This window comes from Pan paniscus, chromosome 13, assembly GCF_029289425.2.
Source record: "Pan paniscus chromosome 13, NHGRI_mPanPan1-v2.0_pri, whole genome shotgun sequence".
NCBI classification, from domain to species: domain Eukaryota; kingdom Metazoa; phylum Chordata; class Mammalia; order Primates; family Hominidae; genus Pan; species Pan paniscus.
The window spans coordinates 126,168,050-126,174,875 of record NC_073262.2 but is presented as its reverse complement, the minus strand read 5'-3'; positions in this window follow the sequence as shown (position 1 = coordinate 126,174,875).

The window sequence follows — 6,826 nt, the reverse complement described above, 5'->3', positions numbered from 1 at the left end:
GTGAGGATGAACCATAGTTTATTCAATAGGTCTCTAGTTGTTGAATATTTGGATGGTTTTCAATCTTTTACAGCTATCAATGATGCCTACGTGAATAACCTTGTGCCTATGTTGTTTCCTTTTGTGGGAAATAGTTTCAGGTAGGTTTCTAGAAATGGGATTGCTAGGTCATAGGATAAAAATGCATATAATTTTGTAAGATATTTCCAATTGTCCAGCTTAGATTTGTACGATTTTGTACATTCACCAGGAATGACCATAGTGTCTGCTACCTCACGACCTTGCCAGCAGCATGTTTTCTCAAGCATTTGGTTTTCGTCAATCTGTAAGTGAGACATGGTATTTCGGTGTTGTACTTTGCATTTATTTTATTATGAGAAAAATTGAGCCTCTTTTCTTGCTTACATGTCAATTCATATGTGTTTTTTTTTCTGAACTATGTGTTCAAGTCTTTTTTCATTTTTTAGGTGCAATGTAATTAATTTTTACTTGTTTATTTTTAATTTTTAAAACAGCTTTATTGAGGTATAATTGGTACATAAAAATGCACATACTTAATGTGTACATAAAAATTGATGAGTTTAGGCTGGACATGGTAGCCCATGGCTGTAATGCCAGCAGTTTGGGAGGCCAAGGCAGGTGGATCACTTGAGGTCAAGAGTTTGAGACCAGCGCAGACAACATGGCGAAACCCTGTCTCTATTAAAAGAGAGACGGGCTAAAGATTAGCTGGATGTGGTGGTGCATGCCTGTAGTCCAGCTACTCAGGAGGCTGAGGCAAGAGAATCACTTGAATCCTGGAGGCAGAGGTTGCAGTGAGCCAAGATCACCCCACTGCACTCCAGCCTGGGCCACAGAGCAAGGCTCTGTCTCAAAAAAAAAAAAAAAAATTGATGAGTTTAGATGTATGTAAACATCCCTGATACCATCAACTACAATCAAGGTAATAGACACATCCAACATCTATCTCCCAAAGTTTCCCTATGTCCTTTTGTTTTGTTTTGTTTTTGTAAGAACACATAACATGAGATCCATTCTCCTAACAAATTTTGATGTGCACAAACAATATTGTCAACTACAGCATTGTACTGTACAGGAGATCTCTAGAACTTATTCATCTAGCATAACAGAGACTAGATTCATTGAACAGCATCTCCTCATCTCCCCTTCTCCCCAGCTCCTGGCAAGCAGCATTCTACTCTCTGCTTCTATGAGTGTGACTATTTTAGATGCTTCATATAATAGGAAATATGCAGTATTTGTCCTTCTTTGACTGGTCTTGTTTTAGTTAGCATAATATCATCTAGATTCATCCATGTTGTCTCAAATGGAAGAATTTCCTTATTGTTTAGGTCTGATTAATTTCATTGTATGTCTATACCACATTTTCTGTATTCATTCATTCATTCATTCATTCATTCATAGACATTTGGGTTGTTTCCATGTACTGGCTATTGTGAATAATGCTGCCATGAACTTGGGAGTGCAGTTATCTCTCTGAGATAAAAATTTTATTTCCTTCAGACATATAACTGGCAGTGGAATTACCGGATGGTCATTCTTTTTTAAATTTTTTTGAGAAATTGGAACCCTTGTGCACGGTTGATGGAAATGTAAATGCTGCAGCTGTGGACAACAATACAGAGCTTCCCCTTTTGTCCATTTTTGTATTAGGTTTTTGGTGCTTCTTTTTTCTTATTTTTAGGGACTTATTTACAAATTAACAAGGTTAGTACTTTGTCTAACCAAATTTGTCTAAGCAAATATTTTCTCCCAGTTTATAATTTACCTTCCTACTTTTCTGACAGCATTTTTTTTTCCATGCAAAAAGTTTTATTTTACACTGCTGTAGTTGAATGTATCAATCTTTTTCTTTCTATTTGTGTACTTTCTATTTCATTTAATTGGGCCCCAGGACCACTCTGTTTTAATTATGCAGCCTGCATACTGAGTTTTAATCTGGCAGAATTCATCTCTACTCATTTCTCCTTTTTAGGGTTTTCCTAGATTTTCTCGAATGGTTAAAATGCATGTAATCTTTACAATCAACTTATTTAGTTCCAGAAAAGCAAACGCCTTAGTTTTTAAAATTGGGGTCTCATTAAATTTATATAATGGGAAGACCTGACAAGTTTATGATGTTGAATTGTTTTGTTCAAGAATAAGGATGTCTTTGCATTTGTCCCAATCTAATTTTATCTTTTGGGGGAAATATTTGAAAGCCTTCTTCATTTGACTGTTCAAATTTTTCATCTTTTCTTTTTTTGCATGTGTGGTTATAAATAGGGTTATGTTCTAGCTGATTAAAGTTTGTATATATAAGATTACTAATTTTTGTATGCTGGTATTCTATCTTTCTAGCTTACTAATTTTTTTTTCTGTTTTTACTAATTTTAGCATTGATCCTCTTGGCCTTTTTTCCAGGGCACTATTTCATCATCTGAAAACATAGATAGTGTAATGTCTTCTTTTCTAATTTCTGTGCCTGCAATTGCCACAGAATGTTTATTTATTGATATTTGAATTGCTTTCTGTGGTAGAGCATATGCTCTCCATCTGCCTTATCTCTTCCACTGCCTCCTGTTCCTCTCAGCCTGCTTCATTCATTTACGTGGCGTGCGTGGCTCCTGCAGGCATTGAAATTCATGACCCTGTCAAAGGTTCACAACACTGACCTAACCTGAACAGCTGCTGCTGCCCTTATGGTGCAGTTCTTTCATTCCATTGGAGGTTAGTTTGGTCAGCATGATGAGGATGGGTCAGCCCCATAAACTTGAATTGGTTTGGAGAAACTGACTATTTACTGTACTCATTTTCACTGTACACAATTTCATACATTTCTTTCACTGATTCTAGAAGCCTTGTACACATTGGCCGGATAACCTTTCATTTTGCACAGAAATTAACGCTAATCTCAATGCATATATGTATATGCAAACAAAGCTCAATAAACAAAATAGATACATATATTTATGCATACGAACCTCAGTAAACAAAATAGATACAAAATATCTGTATAATATGTTAGAACTGTATCCTTGGCTGGTGGGAAAGGGGGAAGAAGATTTGACCAGACATGCTCAGGACTGTAGTAATGGATCAGGAGCAGCTGGCCAGCAATCTAAAAAGTGATAACTAAAGAGATGTAATCAGATTTCTGAGAAATTGATCAGGTGGGTTGTGGGCTTAGCACGGGACCTCCAGGGCAGTGAGAACACGTTGGTGGAAACTTCTGAAGGGGGGAGTAGGAATAGCTACAGTTGTTGGCTAAAATAGGATACAACCAGCATTAGGGACTATTAGAACAGTGTCTGACCCTGTGGATCCTACCTGTCTCATTCACTACTGAATCCTCAGCCCCTAGCTGAATGCCGGGCATTAGTTGGTGCTCACTATAGGAACCACCTCACTACGAATTAAGGATATCGAAACATCATGTTGTACACCTTACATATATGTAGTGAAAATAAGTGTTGAAAGAAGAAATAAATTATCTTAGAAACTGGATAGGACTGAGTTAGTTGGTTGCAGCTTATTATTGTCGAAGCTGGCAGGGCTGAGTAGGAAGGGTCTGAGGAACTGCTATAATTGTAATTCCAGTTACCTCAATTGGTGAGCTCTTTAGACTGGGACGTTTATTCTGGCTCTCTATGCCAAAAACCAAGCATGATGGCAAAAGGCTGGAATAGCATTTGGTTCCATCATGTTCCTGTTTATGTAACCAGTACTTGTTTCTCAAGTTTTCACACACAGAAGCTGTGCCTTTCAAGACTGGGGTGTTTTGCAGAGGGGTTTCTGTCCTTCCAAATATGCGCTCATCTTCCTGCTGGTGTTCATCGTGTTTGCTAAGACAGTTTCTATGGCAAAGGCCCACCAGCCAAGTGAGAATTACATACAGTAAATATTTCAAAAAGATAAACTTGACATAGAAGCAGCTGCTTCTCACCAAACACAAGGCAGGAGTGTGCAGGGATCAGATCAGCGATTTGAGCGGCATTTTGCACCTCCGTTCCTGGAACGCGATGGCAGGCTTTTGCTACTGGCCTTTGTGGCCAAAAAGATCTGAAATCCATCCACAGTGTATATACATTTAGGAATATTCTGATGTACTGAAAGTAGTATAGAAGATACTTTATAAAATGAAAGGTTAGCAGACATGTTACAATAAAAAGATGATTTTGGAATCAGCTGGAGTCCTGCTACTGATTGCTTGTAAAGTGATATTCCTGTTAGATTTTATATATATTTTTAAGCTGTTACAGGAAAGAAATGTGGGCAGGCTTAGCTTGGCTTGATGGCTTATCATGAAGACCAAAGGTTAGCTTCTTTCTACGTCGCACAGGGACCTTAAAACCTTTTGAACGATTTTTTTTGTTTGTTTTTGACATGACTGGTCATCATTCACTCTTTACAGGCACACATGTGCCTACCTATTTTTCTTTATGAAATAGAAATTGCAGTCTTCACCTGCCAATTTCATACATTTCTTTCATTGATTCTGGAAACCATGTACACATTGGCCAGATAACCTTTTTATTTTGCACAGAAATTGAAGCTAATCTCAATTAACATTTAAAGCATGGAACTTAAATGTTTAAGTACTCAGGCCTTATGATATCCTCAGCTGTGGCTTGTTCACACTAAGGCAAATCTCACCTTCTCTCCAATATCTTTCTTTACAGTATTGAGAGAGAAGTTGCTTTCCTTATTTTACGGTTTCTTAAGGAGTTTCCATCTAGTAGTGTCTGAGGCCTCCTGTTTTCCCCTTTGTCTTCCTTCCAGAGAACTATGCTTTACCCCCAGCTGTATGAGGATATAAAGAGCAATTGCTGAAGTGCAGAGCTCTCCAGCTCATGGTAAAGATCACATGTGTCCTCTCTTCCTTCATTCCTTTAAAATCAACAAATGCTTTTGAAAATCAACTATGTGCAAAAACAACAGTGGTAGGGGTTACAGCAGGCAAAGGCATCTACAGTGGTTTATAGTGAATCCATGCTCCATCAAATTTGGAAAAATGCTGCAAGCATTTAGCCTAGTTTTTTAATTCTTCCAGGATTTCTATAACTTCCCAGGTTCACTTTAGCCTTCTCTAATACTATATTATGAGACAAAATGCATGGCTGTGTGTGCATGGATGCATGCCAAACTACATTTTGAGTAGAGTATCCAGGGAAGTTGGGACTGGTAGTTTTATTTCAGACATGTCTCTGATTTTGGTGTTAAATAATTAATGGATATCTACACTAGAAAACACAGTGCAGTTATTTAGAATGAAGATGCAAATGTATATTTAATAACATGAAAAGATGTACATGTGTGTTAGGCCATTCTTGCATTGCTATAAAGAGATAGCCGAGGCTAGGTAATTTATAAAGAAAAGAGGTTTAATTGGCTTACAGTTCTGTAGGTTGTACCAGAAGCATGGCACTGGCATCTGCTTGGCTTCTGGTGAGGCCTCAGGAAACTTAAATCATGGTGGAGGGTGAAGGGGGAGTAGGCATCTCACACGGCAGAGTGGGAGCAAGAAGAGGGGAGAGGGGAAGTGCCACACACTTTTAAACAACCAGCTCTCATGAGAACTCACTCAGTATCTGGAGGACAGCACCAGGTGGTTGGCGCTAAACCATTCATGAGATGTCTACCCCCATGATTCAATCACCTCCCATCACACCCTGCCTCCAACACTGGGGATTACATTTCAACATGAGGTTTAGTACATTTCAAACTACACCAACATACTTCATTGTTGAGTGAAGAGAAGCAAATTACAAAATATTTAATACATTTCAAGATGATTCCCTTTGTGAAAAGAATATAAGTGGGTGTATACACATTTATAGGTTTATAGGTACAAGTATATACTGACTAAAGAAAGTCCAGAAGATGATAGCTAAAGCATGAATGATGTGATTACTGATAGGTAGCATCACAGAAGATTAAGCTCTCATTGACTTTTTTTTCCCCAAGTAATTTCTATAACAAACATGTGGTCTTGTGTATAGAGGCATAAACAATAAAAATGGTTAAAGTAAAGGAACATGCAATGGTGTGAGAGGGATTCCATGCCACTGTCAGTCTTCGCACACATGAGTCCTCCTCGGGACACTTTCCCTCAAGGAAATAAAGAGACTGGCATTTGGAAACTTGATTTTCTTTCTTTCTTTCTTCTTTCTTTCGTTCTTTCTTTCTTTCTTTTCCTTCTCTTTCTTTCTTTTTCTTTCCTTCTTTTCTTTTCCTTTCTTTCCTTCCTTCCTTCCTTCTCTTTTCTTTTTTTTCTCCTTCCTTCCTTCCTTCTTTCTTTTCTTTTCTCTTCTCTTCTCTTCTCTTTTCTTTTCTTTTCTTTCTTTTCTTTCTGATGGAGTATTGCTCTTTCTCCCAGGCTGGAGTGCAGTGGTGCGATCTCGGCTCACTGCAATCTCCACCTCCCAGGTTCAAGTGATTCTTCTGCCTCAGCCTCCCAAGTAGCTGGGATTACAGGCACTCACCACCACCCTTGGTTAATTTTTTTTTTTTTTTTGTATTTTTAGTAGAGACAGGGTTTCCTCATATTAGCTAGGCTGGTTTCAAACTCCTGACCTCAAGTGATCCACCTGCCTCAGCCTCCCAAAGTGCTAGGATCACAGGCATGAGCCACCATGCCTGGTCAGAAACTTGATTTTCTTTAATGAAACAATGATATATACAGCCTTTTTAAGAGTAATTACTTTTTTTTTTTTTAGATGGAGTCTCACTCTTTTCACCCAGGCTGGAGTACAGCGGTGAGCTCTCAGCTCACTGCAATCTCCACCTCCCAGATTCAAGTGCTTCTCGGGCCTCAGCCTCCTTA